General features: G+C 37.6%; 1 non-coding gene and 1 pseudogene across 1 annotated transcript; both read left to right on the top strand.

Annotated features, from left to right (window-relative positions):
* Positions 1 to 302: 302 nt before the first annotated feature.
* On the top strand, positions 303 to 17,528 carry LOC123814297 (annotated as a pseudogene).
* Positions 7,719 to 7,882, top strand: LOC123814305. The gene has a single exon (XR_006784885.1). It is a non-coding gene; the product is annotated as a U1 spliceosomal RNA (small nuclear RNA).
* Positions 17,529 to 17,783: the final 255 nt, after the last annotated feature.

Genomic DNA, 17,783 nt, shown 5'->3' with positions numbered 1-17,783 from the left:
TTCTTGCACAGATTAAAAAAAACATCATCACAATGAAAGGGGAACCAATTGATTGGGAGAACATATTTGCCAATAATATATCAGACAAGGGTTTAATCTCCAAAATATATAAAGAGCCCATACAGCTCAACAACAGAAACACAAATAATCCAATTAAAAAATGGGCAGAGGACCTGAATAGACACTTTTCCAAAGAACACATACGGATGGCCCATAGACATATGGAAAAATGCTCAACACCACTAGCCATCAGAGAGATGCAGATTAAAACCACAATGAGATATCACCTCACACCTGCCAAAATGGCCATCATTAACAACTCAGCTAGCAAGTACTGCCGAGGTTGTGGAGAAGAGGAAACCATAGTGCACTCTTTGTGGGAATGCAGAGTGATGCAGGTACTGTGGAAAACAGTATGGAGTTTCCTGAAAAAATTAAAAATGCAACTGCCTTTTGACCCAACGATTCCACTGCTGGGAATATATCCTAAGAATCTGGAAATGCCAATTCAAAAGAATGTCTGAACCCCTATATTCATAGCAGCACTATTTACAATAGCCAAGATTTGGAAGCAGCCCAAGTGCCCATTTAAATGAGTGAATTAAAAGAAACCTGTGGTACATTTACACAATGGAATGCTATACAATAGCAAAAAAGAAGGAATTCTTACCTTTTGCAATAGCATGGATGGAACTGGAGATTATTATGCTAAGTGAAATGAGCCAGTCAGTGTGCAACAACTACCATATGATATCACTTATGAATAGAATCTCATAAAAAATAAACTAAAAACCAAAATAGAACCAGAGACATAGAAACATGGTATAGACTGACAGACGTAAGGGGCACAGTGAAGTGGGGACTTGTTGAAAGAAGTTGAGGGGATTAGTCAAAGAACATATACACATGACCCATGGACATGAACAGGGTATAAGGATTGCCTGTGGGAGTGGGGGGGCAGGCTGGGTGGAGGGAGGGCAAAGTGGAAAATTGGAACACCTGTAATAGCGTAAACAATAAAATATTTAAATTCAAAAAGAAAGAGAAAAACAAAGCTGTTAATTTAACATACTTTTCTGAGCACCATCCCGTTTTACCTAATACATGTTTTTCCAATAAATCTTTTAAAGACTTAACCTTACATATAATCTACTTTAAACACAATCCAAATGAACACAGTAACTTAAAACTATTTTGGAAAATGTTTCCTGTTTCTCTTAAGTGAATAAGAAAAGTGCAATTAAAATAACATTTATTTCTTTTAAAAAATCTGTTACTGCATTTCTCCTGCATTTTACAATTTATAGCTTCTTAGAATTGAGAATTGTAAGTAATGGAAGGCAGGGTTTTTTACAAATGTAACCAAGGATACAGCATAAGAGATAAAGGCATAAAAGGAGGTTAAGTTTAGACGTGTCAACATAGGTCTAAGAGGAACTGTAGAAGAAAATAGTAGAAGAAAATAGTAGAAAAGGAAATGGCAGAAAATAAAGTTTTGAATGGAGGATGGGTGAAATATTTTTTGCAGAAAATTGAAGAACTGTATCCTCAGCCTGAAAGTGATCATTGAAAGTAGACATAATGATATAAATGATAAAGAAATAAATATCAACAACTAAATGCTGTGAAGCAAAACAGATAAGAGGACTGATTCTGGAATTATCACTAAGAACAAGGTCTGCAAATGTAAGTTACTATACACAATCTACTTTCAGAGAGGAAACCAGCAGCTAACATTTTCTTTACTTATTTGAACTGTAGAGGATTATTATTTGATTGGTACTGTTTTCTGAGTATTGGGCATGGCCATGTATGAGTATGCGTGTAACTATTCTTTATTATAGTATTGTTATTTTGTTTACTTTGCTGGGTTCAATATCAACTGGAGAACTACAACAATCGCTGGAACATCACTTTGCTGCCTTGCTGGTACAGTAAAGTCCTCACCCAATGCTCGTCTTATCCCTGGTAACTGATAGAAAAGATTTGCATCTCATTTAAAATAAATAAAAACAGAAACCAGAGAATTCTTTGTTGGGACTATAATACTGTAGACCTCCTAGTCTTTTAAGAAGATGTAATGAAGATTAATTTTCTATTCTAGACAACAGAAAAGTCACTTAACTGGCCACAAGCTTTAAAATAATCTGTTACTCAGACCTTGTGCTCTGGGTATGGAATGTGGATAGTTGGTGCCAGTCATTGTTATTATAAAATGTAAATCTGTTTTCCAAAGCATAAGAGTATTAGCCACTAGTTGTTTTAGGAGCTGGTATAAAACAGCCAGTAATATTTTTAGCTTTTCTTACCCCTCTGAGAGAAGTGTACTGAAAATCTAAACTGTTCCCATAGCTGGTATGTGTTACTCAGAGTACATGTAGTAACTGAAAATTGTGTTGTCATGGAGAAGAAAACTAATTATTTCCAGTGAGTGCCCTCACTCAAATTTAAACGCGTGGTAAAATATACCTGCTAGCTTTTATTAGGGCTGGTGTTTACAAAGCTCTCTGTGGTTATGCAGTCATGTCTATAAAAGAACATAAAATTTATTGAAGTTGGTTTAGTTACTCACCTGCAAAATGAAAGAAATTTCATGACTTCAACATTGACATATTTCAGGAGCAATTTTCAATAGATAATTTATAAATATCAATACTCATTTGAGAAGCATAATAAATATAGTTGGTGTCCTTCCACTGTGGGTGGAATATTATGAATCCTACAGAGCAAGATATATCATTTATATCTCCAGACATGATGATTAGGAGGCTAGTTAATTAATCATGCATTAACCCCATCAACTGGGTTTGATATCATCTCCCACTGTATGACCATTCTTCTTTATCTCTATGAAGATTGATTTTTCTTTTGGTTAGTGTAAGCATAAAATATTATCCTCCATCCATGCACTTTTTGTTGGGAACCGCCTTGACTGGTATCAGAGGCTGAAACCCCCGCCTAGCTAAAGCTAAGGGAACGCCCTTGGAACCGTAAGCCAGCAAGGAGACAAAAGCTTATCTCCCTGGCAGGAATGCTGCTTCTGCTGCTTTATTCATGACTGAACCCCCAAAAGCTTGGTCGGTTAGCCAAAGACGGGTAAGATTCCCCATGGGGGGAACGACCTAAGCCAGGCACGATCACTTTGGGAGGCCCCCCCCAAAAGAAGGACTTGGAGGGCTGCAGCAAAAGGGGGTGATGGACCCTCGCTCCTCAGCTCTGACATAGCCTGAGTTCTCAGCGTCTGGGAGAAAATCTCCTTATCTCTTGGTTGCCTTAGTTCCCTTGCTCCACCTAAGCCTGAAACAATGACAGGGTGGTACAGCTCGGTACTGAGAAGTGTGGGTTTCCCCAGGGGTGATCAGGCCTAAGAAAGAACATGTAAATTACTGTGAAACCTTCTTTGTTTAGAATGCTCTCAGTTGAATGAGAAGGGTCTTAGGAGGAAGTTAGTTTAGTTCCTCAGTCTTACAGCTCTTTGACCCCCAACTCAATAGACCGGCAGAGTTCTTTGTTTTCTATAGTTCCTTACTTCCCCCTAATGAGTACTGTACTTTACCTGAATTATTATGCAAAATGAGCCTAATAAAAGCAGGTATGGACGGTAAATCAGCACGCTCCCCACTAGGGGGGGTGGCCATTCTGTCCCTACTTCCCCACAGAAACTAGTTTGTCTCTGTGCATGTGTCGTTATTTCTCGCGTGTTTATCGTCGAGCCATCCACAGCGTTCCGTGGTCACTGCTGGCCGGTGACCCACGCGCAACAGCTGGCGCCCAACGTGGGGCAGCGATTCGGGACCACAGAGGTGGAACCCCGTTCGAGACCACTTGGAACCAGCGGCTACGAGCCGTCGCTGTGGACAACGCATCAACTTCGGGTGGATTTGCGCGCTAACAGCCCAGGTAAGGGCCAACGACCCCGTACTCTTTCTCGGGCATGTCGTAGGATGCGTTGAATTTTCAGGGAAGTAGGTCTTTCTTTTCTAGGTCGTTTCTCTCTTCGTGACCGCCTATAATTGGGTAAATAGTAATTTAATTCTCAAGTTTGAAAAAAACAAACGATTTGCCTTGAAAAAAGTAATCAGGTGATTTATTTTGGCCAATTAAAAGTAAATAAAAGTAAGCTTTTTCTTTCAAAAAAAAAGGGAAGGAAGGTAAACATAGGTTGTAACTTATCTAAAGGGCAGAAATCCTTTCTGCATATATTACAACAAGTTCTTAAAGAAGCAAAGTATAAGGTGAAAGAAAAGCATCTGGTTCAGCTTTTTGCAATCTATAAGAAAATATTGTCCTTCATTTCCTGATAGAGGGACGTTAGACATTGATGTTTGGGAAAAAGTGGGTGAAAGGTTGAAATCTTTGCAAAACAGTGGTATATCTATTGGTGTACACACCTTTGTAACCTGGAGGCTTGTCAGGGATTCTCTTGAGTTCATTTGGACAAAGAAAACAGAGCTAGACTGTTGAGGAGGAATCTGATTCTGACAGTGAAACGGTGTGCAAATTGAGTGAGCAGATCACGGAGGCCCCACCTTCACCCCCCACAGAGAAGGATGGATTTTGCTCTGTATCTGCTCTGAAAAGGAAATTGAGGATTCCAGGGAAGGTTGAAACTTCACACTCTAGGAATGTAAATGGGAAACTGTAAAGATAAATGGAAAAGTAAAAGTTTTAGGAAAGAAGTTATGTGATGTTAGTTAATAATTGAAGGTATAAGGCATGGAAATGCAATCTTGGTGAATATCAGAAGGGGTATGAAAGAAAGATTAGAAGGTTTGTGAATGTTTCAGAAAGTCTGTGGAAGTAAATGTTTTAAGAAAGAATTATGTGGTGTGTGTTAGTAATGGAAGGTATAAGGAATGAAGATACAATCTTGGTGGATATCAGAAAGTGTATGAAAAAAGAATAGAGAGTTTGTGAATGTTTGCAGAAGGTCTGTGGAAGTGAAAGTTTTCAGAAGCCTGGTAGATATCAGAAGGAAAAGGATTTTCCTTCACACTTTATATTTTTCTCCCTACCTGATCCCTCCAGAATTTGGCATTCTGAAAGGAGTAAGTAATGACATAAGGTTTCTTTGCATAAATCTAACAAGACCAGTCGTTAATAGTGGTTATGATTTAATTGTGCCTTCCAACTCTTTCCAAATCTGTTATCTCCAGAATATGACCAGAAAATGAATGAATCCAAATGGCATTATAGCATTTAACAATGCACTGCTCTCCTTATGAGTCCGACAGTTTGTTAACACCTGGTTGCACTTATTGTTTAATCAATGCTACTTTAGAATTAGTCCAACAGGCTCAAATAGATCAGGAGATCCTGACCCGCCTTTCTGCAGTTGAATCAGCACTGGACTGGATTGGCGAACGCCAGGACGCTCTCGTGACTCGTCAGCACCTAACCTGTGACCCTGGTTTCTCCAGACTGTGTGTCACACCGCTACAGTGGAATTCCAGCCAACATACTTGGACTGATATACAACATCGCTTGAGGGGAGCTTTCTCCACTAACTTAAAAGGACAAATTGATAAATTGCAGTTGGAGTTACATCAGCAGCTGCAGGACATTCAACGTTTAACCAAACAGGACATTTTTCGAGCCCTTAATGAAAATATTAATTGGCTGAATCCTAAAACATGGTTTGATGGAATTAATTTGAGAATTTGGGTTTTTGGAGCTGCTGGTTGTTTACTGATTGTGATATTGATTTGTGTACTTCGGTGTATTTGCAAATTGTTTTCCCAGGGTCGTATCAGAGACCAGCAAGTAGCCACCTTTATGGAACCCTTAGCAGTCCTAACTGAAAACAAGGGAGAAGGTATGAGAAACCACTCTGGCAGGCGTAAAATTAAAACTCAACACCCACGTAAGAAAGTAGGTGATGAGTCGGTGCACAGAACTGCACCTGTTAAGAAATCCTCTCGTAAGAAGTCAGGCTTGCATTATGCTCAAACTGCCATGTGATTTGCCTTTCCTGATATCTATGTAATTTCTCACAAAGATTGAAATGTAATCAGACCTATTACTTTTGTTTTTCCCTTAATATGTTTTCTTGCACTGAATTTAGAAATTTAGGTATTCACAATCCCATAGAATTTAGTTTCTTTTTTAATTTCTATTATTGCCTTATGATGTATGTAGATGTTGCTTTTCTTCTGATTTGCATTCGGAAAACAGCAAAAGTAGGTTTCACAGGCTTAACAACCACAATTGATTTTAAAAACTAAAAAAGGGGGAGATGTTGGGAACTGCCCTGACTGGCATCAGAGGCTGAAACCCCCGCCTAGCTAAAGCTAAGGGAACGCCCTTGGAACTGTAAGCCGGCAAGGAGATAAAAGCTTATCTTCCCTGGCAGGAATGCTGCTTCTGCTGCTTTATTCATGACTGAACCCCCAAAAAGCTTGGTCGGTTAGCCAAAGACGGGTAAGATTCCCCATGGGGGGAACGACCTAAGCCAGGCACGATCACTTTGGGAGGCCCCCCAAAAGAAGGACTTGGAGGGCTGCAGCAAAAGGGGGTGATGGACCCTCGCTCCTCAGCTCTGACATAGCCTGAGTTCTCAGCGTCTGGGAGAAAATCTCCTTATCTCTTGGTTGCCTTAGTTCCCTTGCTCCACCTAAGCCTGAAACAATGACAGGGTGGTACAGCTCGGTACTGAGAAGTGCGGGTTTCCCCAGGGGTGATCAGGCCTAAGAAAGAACATGTAAATTACTGTGAAACCTTCTTTGTTTAGAATGCTCTCAGTTGAATGAGAAGGGTCTTAGGAGGAAGTTAGTTTAGTTCCTCAGTCTTACAGCTCTTTGACCCCCAACTCAATAGACCGGCAGAGTTCTTTGTTTTCTATAGTTCCTTACTTCCCCCTAATGAGTACTGTACTTTACCTGAATTATTATGCAAAATGAGCCTAATAAAAGCAGGTATGGACGGTAAATCAGCGCGCTCCCCACTAGGGGGGGTGGCCATCTCGTCCCTACTTCCCCACAGAAACTAGTTTGTCTCTGTGCATGTGTCGTTATTTCTCGCGTGTTTATCGTCGAGCCATCCACAGCGTTCCGTGGTCACTGCTGGCCGGTGACCCACGCGCAACAACTTTTAATCTATATGTGTCTCTATATTTAATGTGCGTTTCTTATGGACCATGTATAGTTGGTCCTATTTCTTGATACCCTCTGACAATGTGTCTTAATTGGTGCACTTAAGCTATTGGGATGCAAACTGACAACTGACATAGTTGGGATGGTAGCTATCATGTTCATTAGTCTTTTCTATTTACTGTCCTTGTTCTTTGTTCTTTTTTTATCTTCCATTCATTTTCTGCCTTTTGTGGTTTTAATTGAATATTTTATGTTTCCATTTTGTCATTTTTCTTGGAATATCAGTTATACTTAATTTTTTTTATGTTTTGTTAGTCATTGCCCTAGAATTGCAATAAACATTTACAGCTAATCTATGTCTACTTTCAAATAACATTATACCACTTCATGGGAAATGTGAATACTTTATAATAGCAAAATAATCCTAATTCCTCCTCCAATCAGCTGTCATTATTATAATTAATTTTACTTATATATAAACATAGATAAGCATATATAGCATTATATACAAGACATATATGTATAAGATATAAGTAAGCATGCACTGTTGAATACATTATTGGTATTATTTTGAACAAACTCATTTATTAAGTACATTTATTAAGTACATTAAAAATAAGAAAAATAATACTGACCTGGCAGGTGAGATACCATGATCACGAAGGTGGTTTTCCCAGGGCGAGGCTTATCCATTGCACTCCGGATGTGCTGACCCCTGCGATTTCCCCAAATGTGGAAAACTCGACTGCATAATTTGTGGTAGTGGGGGACTGTGTTCGCACTCTCCCCTGAAAAAAAAAAAGAAAAATAGTAGTTTTTACTTTATCTTCATATGTTCTTTCTTCAGTGCTCTTCCTTACTTTATGTAGAAGCAAGTTTCTGACTATATTATTTCCCTTCTCTCTACAGAACTCCTTTAACATTTCTTGTAAACCATGTCTACTGGCAATGTAGTCCCTCAAGTTTCATTTGTTTGAGAAATTCTTTATTTCTCCCTCACTTAGAAGGATAGTTTCATGGGGTACAGAATTCCAGATTGGTGGTCAATTTTTCTCAAAACTAATTACACCCCATTCTTTTCTCACTTGCATAGTTTATGAGAAGTCAAATATAATTCTTATTTTTGTTTTTCTATAAGTGAGGTGTTTTTAATTCTATTCTTTCAGATTTTTTTGTTATGTTTCATTTTCTATAGTTTGAAAACAGGTGCAATGAACCTAATGTCTAGGTGCGATTCATTTTTTGTTTTTATTTGTTTTTGCTTTTACATTTGTCCAGCTTTTTCTTTGTGCTTCCTGGCTTTGTGGTTTGGTGTTGACACTAATTTGGGCAATTCTCAATCATTATCATTTCAAATACTTCATCTCCTTTCTTTTTCTTCTTCTTATTTGGTATTCCCATTATGCATATTGCACCTTTTGTAGTTGTTTCAATTTTTTGAATATCCTGTCCTTTCTGTTGTTCTTGCTTTTAGGTTTTCAAGGATTCTATTACTATATCTTCTAGCTCAAAGATTCTTTTCTCAGCTGTGTTCAGTCTACTAATAAACCCATCAAAGGCATTCTTCATTTCTTTCACAATATTTTTATCTGTAGCATTTCTTTTTGGTTCTTTCTTATTTCCATTTCTCTGTTTATATTATCCATCTGTTCTTAGAGTCTTTAGCATATTAAAGTTGTTTTAACTTCTCAGTCTGATAATTCCAACATCCCTGCCATGTCTGGTTCTGATGTTTGCTCTGTCTCTTCCAATTGTGTGTTTTGTCGTTCGGTGTGCCTCATAATTATTTTCTTGACAGTTGGACATGATGTACTGTGTAAAAAGAATTGATGTAAATAAGGCTTAGTAATGAGGGATGGGGGAAAGGGAAGCATTCTATAGTCATAAAATTAGATTTCAGTCTTTTCCTGATCCTGTGCCTCTGGACTGTAAATTTCACAAGAGTTTCTTGGTTCTTTTTCTCCTTATGTGTAACAAAATTGCTAGTGTGGGCTAGAGTTGGGTATTTTCTGTCCCAAAGGTCAATTAGGCTTTAATAATACCCCAGCAGGTTAAGCTCTGATTAACTAGTTTTCCCTGATGATAGGCCTTACTAAGAAAATGGTCATTTCAAAATTGGTTTGTTTTTTTTTTCCTCCTCCTCCTGCTGGAAGGGTAAAGGGATTTTTCTCTGATATTTATTGTAGGGACCTGGTCGAGATTTCATAGGTAAATTTTACAGTGTTGGGGATGACAATCCTATGACCAGGTCCTCCTGACGTTTTTAACTCTCAGATTTGTCCGCTGTGAGCCTCCAGGAATTCATTAATCACAGTTCATGTTTTCCTACCCCCACGCTTGTTCTCAGGGGCCCTTTCAGCCCGTGAGTCTCAGTGTTGGTAAGCCATGACTCCAGTTTTCTCTGACTTTCCAATTTTGGGGGCAGTGGTGTGCCCTGTGTGCTCCTTTCTCTCATGGATCCAAGAAGAATTGTCAATTTTTCAGTCTCTTTAATTTTCTCCTTGTTAGAAAGGAGTGTCAACTTTCAAGCCTTTACATGTGCAAAACTGGAAACTCTGTCAAGACTGACTTTTCTTTGTTATTTATTGTGAGACACATTCATTTAAAACTCTATTTAATTTTATAAGTACACATATGGAAATACATAGCAAAGTAAAAGCAGTTCCTGGAAAGGAAAGACAGAGTTGCGGGGAGTAGTGATGGGCAAGAAAGTCCTATGTTTTTACTTTTCATTTTAAAATTTAGAATGCATTCATATGCAGTTGATCCTCATTATTTGTGGATCCCATACTTGCAAATATAACAGTCACTACTTTGCTTGAAACATCCAAGTCATAGTTGGGGCACTTTCATGGTCACCCATGGACATAGTGCATGTGCAAAGTGGCAAAAAATGTGAGTCACCTGACATCATTTCTGGCTAATAAGACAGACTTTTCTTATAGCTTATGACTTGCTCTGTTGCTGTCCATCTTACAGCATTTACTAGCATCTTTATTAACTCTGTCAAACAACACAGTTTCCTCTAAGATGAGACAAAATGTGAAATACATTAAACTTTACTGATTTGTTCTATCTTGTCTTAAATTGGGGGCATGGTATTTTTTCAAGCATTTGTCATTAGGTGATTGTCAGAATAAAAAATATCCCTTACCTTTTAGGACCTTTATTTTGAATGAATTCTCTTCCTATATACACATGATTTATTTCTTCTGCTATCAGTCTCTAAGATAACCCAGGTGCTATGTTGAGTTCAGTAAATACCAATGTTTTTTCCCAATGTTTTAATAGCTTCACCCAAAATAATGGTTACTTTCTATTTTATAATGTTAAAGCCTGAACTTTGCAGAACAATGCACATCATCTGTGTATGACCTGTCTCTGCAACTTCATCTCTCTCTGATGCTTGTTTTATACTCTACGTTTTAGCCAAGTAACCCCTAGATAACACTTGTCATTTTACTACATTATGTATGTGTCCATGTGTTTAGTCATCCTGCTTTCCGCACCTTAGTAATTACTGATTGTTTCAGATACCATCAGATGTGGCATGGATGGCCTCTCTTCCAAGAACATCCTAAGTATAGCATTTGCACCCATAGATACATGTGCACATGCACACAGACCACACCCTAGTGAAACTCTCCATTTATGTGCTGGTTTTCTCCCTCGTAACTATAACTCTTTGAAGTGAGACACAGATTTTTATGGAACCCTGTGTCTTTAGTGCCTGTTCAATGTCCAGGATACTCTGCACACCAAAGTAAATTGGAGATCGTGTCCCTGTCTCTCTTTTATATCACACTCTCTCCTATGATACAATGAACCATATAAATAGATAAAATTTATTTCTAATTTCAGAATATTACAATCTGTGTCAATTATTTGGTGTTCACTTATAATAAAAAGCTCTATTAAAACTTTATTTTTTAATGAAAGGTTTACACCAGCTTCTGTGAAACTTAAAATTTTAGAAGAAGTCTTTAGGAATAATTCATTCAGAGTTCCACCTCTATTTCTCAGTGATTCTCTCATCTCTACCTCCCCATCTCACTTTTGGTCTTGCAGGCTTTCCATCATGCTTGCAAATGGCCACAGATTTCCAGGTGTCACCCATATGCTGTGCTGCCCAGGAGAAGAGACAGGAAATAGCTCTTCCCCACCTGGGAAAGAGTAGGTCTAGGCCAGTAGAATTCACCTCAACACTAAAATGGCAGTAAACAGCTAAAATTAGGAATTCTGATTCCAATACTGTCTAAAAATTGTAATGACTATTTGTATAGAATTATATTTTTCTCTTTCTAAGATAACTAAAGTAAAAAATCAAATTTTATTCTACATTGTGCTATTTCTAAATTCTTAATAGGCAAAGAGCTAAGCTTTACTTTTAAAAATATTTTACATAAGTTTTTTTATATTAAAATTATACCTGAAATATTCTAGAAATATTCCAGATTTCTAATTCAAGTAAATATCAAGGAGTTCCCATCAAACTCTCCAAAATAAAGTAGAACAATGAACAAAGTTACTGTTATACTCAGGTAAATAAAGTTATAAAGTATTCTTAAAATATATAAAAAGATATTGTAAATTATAATAAAATAGGTGTTATTTCAGTTACATCTCTTCTTAACAAAACTATAAATAACAACAAATACAACTGCTAGTTGATTGCAACATTTTATAAAACAATAAAAATCTTAGTAATAAGAATAAATAGTATAAATAAGCTAATGTATGGTAAATATTCAAAAATGTAATCATTTTATTGTAATCCACATTCACAGGCATTTATGCATATCAATGAAAAAATTAATTTTCATATATGTATTCATTTTTTTATAAAGGCATTTAAAAGTGTATTTTATAACCACCCTATCTCCATGTTGGGTGTGCACTCTAATATTTGAAATCTGTTAGAGGTGAAGTAATTGCAAACTTCAGGCCAAAGAGGGACTATGTTTCTTTTGAACTTTACAAGGAGGAGTCATTTTTTAGGATGCAAAGATTACAAGCCATGCACTGTTCATTGCTGCAGTTATGAAATTATGTGTGATTTGTAACATGTACATGGCCTCTTTTAACTCTTCTTACGCTTTCCCCATACTTTGAATGGTCTATATAGTCAGATTCATGTAATTAGCACCTCAGGTTTCTTTAGCAACTGCATCCACTTCATGCCATCCCAGACTCTGCTGAGTCTTTGCAGATATGTATTGTTTTACCATTTTCTGCAATATCATTTTTATAAAATACCTGATGGTATTTGTACCAGCCATCCTTCTGATATTTATTGCTCTCTCTCTTTTCTGGTAGGAATAAATTTTCTTTAAGAATTGGTTCAAACTTCAGTGTGAAATATCCCTAAACCCCACCCTGTTAGTTAAAATGTCCTCTATAGTATCATTGAATTAGATAGCCATGACTGGCCAGCAACTTGAGAGGACAGGAGCAATAGAATATCTTTAATCAATGATAATGAATTAATAAATTCATGAATTTTTGTGAATTTATAAAGGAAATTACAAAAAACAAATGTCAGCTTTTTGATTTTATGGGATTTTCATTATTTAAAAAATTCTCTGTGAAGATGGATAACAGTAGACTAATATTTGATTAAGAAGGAAGCATTCATTGCTTATTTTTTTAATGTCAAGATGTCTCTCTTTTTTTTTTTAAAGATTTTATTTACTTATTTTTAGAGAGGGGAGGGAGGGAGAAAGAGAGGGAGAGAGAGAAACATCAATGTGCGGCTGCTGGGGGTTATGGCCTGCAACCCAGGCATGTGCCCTGACTGGGAATCAAACCTGTGACACTTTGGTTCGCAGCCTGTGCTCAATCCACTGAGCTACGCCAGCCAGGGGCCAAGATGTCTCTTTTAACATAAGTTCCTATCCTCTAAAATCATAACATTGATTTTTAAAATCTCTTGAATCTTTGTCCTTGGTGAAAAGTGAAAGACTTACAAAATTTAATTATTTCTTATTAATAGAAATTTGTGACATATTCTTCAAATTGCCTGCCTAGTACACATCTCCCCAGACTTTGTTTGATATGGAAAGGGGTCCAGAGTAGATGCTCAATTCCCATTTTCTTTTGCTGCTGAAGATGGTCATATTTCTGGCTCCAAAGGCAGTGGGGGTTTCTGGGTGAGTTTTTGCTTTCCTGTTATAGGTGCTGTATGTTTTTTGCCACTTTTTTCTATTGGAGTGTGGTCATGAGTTACAGGTGAAGGAGCTGTATTGAGATCCTATGGTCAAAGCTGCATGTAAGGGGGGGATGGCCAGATGATTCTGCCCCTGGTAACAGCCTTGAGTAGCTACACCCATCCTGACCTGCTCAGTGGCAGGTTCCTTTCTCTTCCTGCAAAAGTTTTAAATACTTTTATTGAGATAAAATTACATAATTCACATGTCATGTAAGTCACTCATTTAATTATATAATTCAGTGGTTTTACATATATGTAAGCATTACCACCATTACCAATCAATTTCACCGTATTTCATGACCTGAAAAGAAGCCCTCTGCCCTTTAGATATTATGTCCCATATCCTTCAGCCCTAAGCAGCCACTATAGACTTCCCTAATCTGGACTTTCATATGAATGGAATAATATGGTATGTGATGTTCTGTGAACGAATTCCCTCACCTGGCTAAATGTGTTCAAGCTTGATCCATGTTGTTTTATGTATCAGTACTTTATTCTTTTTTTAAAGCTAAATAATATCTAATTGTAGGGTATACTGCATTTGGGTTTGTCTATTGTCCATTGATGGGCACTTGGGTTGTTTCTACCTTTTGACTTATATGAGTAATGCTGTTATAAACATTGGTGTACACATTATTTATGAGGATATATGTTTTTATTTCTCTTTGTTGTACATAATACCTAGGAGTGGAATTATGGAATGCATGATAATTCTATGTCTAACTTACTGAGGAATTGCCAGTTATGTTCTGGAATTGTTAGCTAAAGTCCTAAGAAGAAAGTTCCATAAATTTATAAAATTTTGAGATAATGACTTGCTCTATGTTTCCATTAATTAATGTTTAGGAAGTTCTACCAAATCTTTGCTCACTGTAATCTGTATAATAAAAGGATACAGATTTGCAACATTAGTCAACAGGAATGAGATAAATAATTCATGATGTTACTTTGTTAAACCTCATTCAAAAAGTATCCATTATATAGCATCTTAAAAATTTGGAAAGAAAAAATCAGGCATTGTAACTTACAACTCTAAAAGATGTGTTCCAGTTTCCTTGAAGAGCATTTTTTTTCTGTATGAATGTATTAACTAAACACGTGGCCACTAAACACTTTATCAGAAGTGTTTTTGTTAGTTGGTTAAGAAAAACTGCATATACTTCTATTTACATCTTATTGGCTGATAAAATGGGATGCCAAGAGTGGGTGAGGGGTAAGAAAACAAAAGCACAGTTTTCTGCCCAGTTGAGTCACATTGGCTTTGGTCCACTGAAGGGACTGTTTTAGAAATGAACTCTATGTCTGCAATTTTATGGCTAGTCCTTAAGGTATAGAATATGTTCCATATTACTTCTTATTATATTGTGCCAAACTAATGAAGTAAAAATAGTTGAGGTTGGAACTATAAAAAAGAAAAGAGATCTTAACCGGGTTCGGAGATGTGGATTCAGACACGGCCCAGCGGTAAGGAGCAGAGACATCTGCCACATACTTCTGCCACTATGAGTGTGGGATGTGTGGCCGCATGCATATAGGTGATCATTTACAGCAGATGCTAAAGTAGAAAATATTTATTTTATTATAATAACAATTTTATGTTTAAAAGAAACAGTATTTTACTGGTTATAATGTTAATAATTTAAATACATCTTAATGTATTTATTAGGAGGAATATTTTAAAAAGTGCTTAATTCAAGACCAAAAAATTTTTAACAACATGGATATAAATTCCAACCACATCCAGGAGTCTGCTTTGGGAAGCCTCACTCACACCCAGGCTGAGACCCACGAACGTACCTGACCTCGAGAGCTCCCCATCCTGCTCTCTCCATGTGGACTAGTGGGCACTGCTGTTGACTGTCAGACAAGCCAACATATTTCTCATGAAGCTTTAGAAATTGGTAATAAGGTAAAATCAATTTGATAGAATTTGATCACTAAGCTAAGCAGGTACTAAGCCAGAAATATGGGTCATCTAAGATATATATTTTAATTGTTCATATCTAAATGACACTAATTTAATTCTTGACTACATTTCAAACTTACCATCCTAAGGCACTCATTATTTCCTATATTTGTTAAGAAAATACTGTTGTGAAGAACGATTATACAAATAAACTAAGGTTTTTTCTCACTACTTCCACAAGTCCCAGCTTCCTTCAAGAGACAAACATTTTTCGGTGTATCCTTCAAAAACGTTCCTTGCAGACATCTGGCCTGACAGCACGGCGGGAGCCGCCCACTGCTGGGAAGCCGACACACTCTCCATGGCAGAGCCGGTGTGACAGCCCACAGGGACCGCTGGAGTGATGAGGATGACGATGTTAAGGGTGACTGAGATGGTGATGAAGATGAAAAACAAAAACAAAAACAGAAAGCAGAAGTAAAACCAAAAGTAAAGATTCTAGAAAAGAGAGAAATTACAGAAGATAAAAAGATAGAGTAGCAACAAGGAAAGGCAAAAAGAAATTAAAAAGCATTTAGAAGAACCTACAGTGCTAACACCATAAAACTTAGGAGATAAACTGAGGCTAAAAAAAGTATAGGAAGAATCAGACCTCAAATTAGCAGAAAAATAATTAAAAACTTTTGGTGTTACTAATGTAATTCGTAGAATAGGTGTTATGAACTTATTTTCAAGAGATGACTTCACAGATTTGAAAAGTTACTAAAAGATAAAGTTACCCAACATGAAAAGTCACTATATTATACCAGTTTTTTGGAAGCCTTAGTCAAGATGCATGTATTTTATTGGAAACTTGTGGCTTGAAAACATTACCGATTCACTGACTGCAATTTGTAGTGGAAAACAAGCAAGAAAAGGTAAGAACGACTGTGTGGGGCAATGTGTGTTAGGATGGTGGTACAGTCCTAATGTTTATCAAAGAGCTTGGGAAACTTAAATGTCAAACAACCCACCAATGCCATTTAAACTGGAATAAAACAAGAGTGTAAGCGACATTTACTGTCACTGTCAGTATTTAGCTGAGAAAGGAGAGCCACAGGAAACTAGACATTGAGCTTAATAAACTGGGAAGCAGGAACCTTTTTGCCTCCCCAGGAAGCTGCAGCTTCACACCCTAGGAGAATACAGCAATGATCCACCAAGAGAGTTAACACTCCCATCCCGCTCTGGTACTGGATGGTTGCAGGCACAGGGGGAGATGTGTGACCTAAGAAGCCTGCCTGTCTAGTCTGGGGAAAGAAGGGACTGACTGGGAAGTGGGACCATCTAAAGCTTGTAGAAGCCTGGGAAGTTGATGGGTTCTTTTGAAAGGGCACTTGGTCCATCCCAAGCCCAAGCTCCTCGTTATAATGCCCCGGGGAACACAGAAGCTCTCTCTCGCCCAGGCGACCTGCACTCACCCCTTGTGTTTACATATCCTCTCTCCATAGCCATGTGGCCCTCCTGGCCATGTGGCTCATGGCTGTGGGGACTGCACATGCAGGCTCCAGAAGGGAGGCTGAATACCACAGCACAGCCATGGACTGCAGCTGGAAGCACACCTTAAGCTAGCTGGATGCCAGACTGGACTGGATTTTAATATGGAGCATAAACTGGGGCAGTGACCTTTTCCTGGCCCTACTGAAGACAAGACTGGACTTTTTCCATGGTGAGACAAACAGAGATGGGATATTGGGAAGAGATGGGAAGTCAGGAGGGGAACCCCCTTAATTGTACATCATCAATAAATCACACAGCAAAGCCACATCTTCCCTTGTGAGTCTCAGGAAATTCTTTTTCTTTAGATACAGCAAGAGCCCCACTTTCACCATTAACACTTTTTTTTTTTTTTTACAAACACATTCACAGTCTCGATTTCTGAAATAATAACAGAAATTGACTTGGGTTAGGTCTGGTATCTTCCTTGGAGAACTAAAATTTTTCTGGGACCAGAGGCTTTGGTGTCTCTTTGATAAGTTTCACATGGTAGATAAAGTCTCATGAATTATCTTTCTTTTATCTTTAGCAAAGCAAAGCCAGAAAGAAGAAGAAAGGTCTGGTTCCTGGAGGGGGATTAGAGCCCACCATGAGAGGTGGTCTGGCGAAGGATATGCACAAGACTATGAAGATTTTATGTGACATTTTATCTTCTCTGGTGTCTTCTTTCTGTTGCCCACAACCCCTTCAAAATGCAGCACAACCTCCTTTCCTTTCAGTTCTGCCAAATGCTACAGTCAGAAGTGCAGTGTCTTTTGTGCTGTTTATTTTACCCCTTGACACTTAGGAACTAATGTTCAAATGAGGAACTTAGGTTTTACTACCAAGGGGTTAAAACTGGAAACCTCAGTTGCTATTTAATTATAGTGTAAGAAAACAAACTTAATAATATTGTCATTGTTGCTATCTGATTCTATAACAGCCTATCACCAAATAGGAGAGAAAGGCTGCAATATGACAAAAAATTGTGTAATATTGACCAGCATCTTTCAGTAATATAGCTTTAACTTTGAACTACTCATAACTTGTCAAGAAAAGCAGT

The sequence above is a fragment of the Phyllostomus hastatus genome, unplaced genomic scaffold (genome assembly GCF_019186645.2).
Source record: "Phyllostomus hastatus isolate PE091 unplaced genomic scaffold, TTU_PhHast_1.1 phas_contig_1, whole genome shotgun sequence".
NCBI classification, from domain to species: domain Eukaryota; kingdom Metazoa; phylum Chordata; class Mammalia; order Chiroptera; family Phyllostomidae; genus Phyllostomus; species Phyllostomus hastatus.
Note: the sequence above shows the minus strand (reverse complement) of the source record. Positions and strands in the feature narration are given on the sequence as shown.